The following is a 207-nucleotide window of genomic DNA, read 5'->3' on the forward strand; positions in this document are numbered from 1 at the left end:
GAACCACTTCTTTATAACATCAGTGACTGGAAATCTATAAATTACAATACTACAGAAACATCACATACATGAACATTACATACATATGACACATGTGGCTGAAGATTCTTACCTGTTCACTCGTCAGTCAGCTGATAGGGATTTGAAAGCTATAAGGGGACCCCACGACGTACGACGATTGACTTGCTGCCGAGAGCGGTCTGCTTG

The sequence above is a fragment of the Phalaenopsis equestris genome, unplaced genomic scaffold (genome assembly GCF_001263595.1).
Source record: "Phalaenopsis equestris unplaced genomic scaffold, ASM126359v1 Scaffold000002, whole genome shotgun sequence".
In the NCBI taxonomy this organism is placed as follows: Eukaryota; Viridiplantae; Streptophyta; class Magnoliopsida; order Asparagales; family Orchidaceae; genus Phalaenopsis; species Phalaenopsis equestris.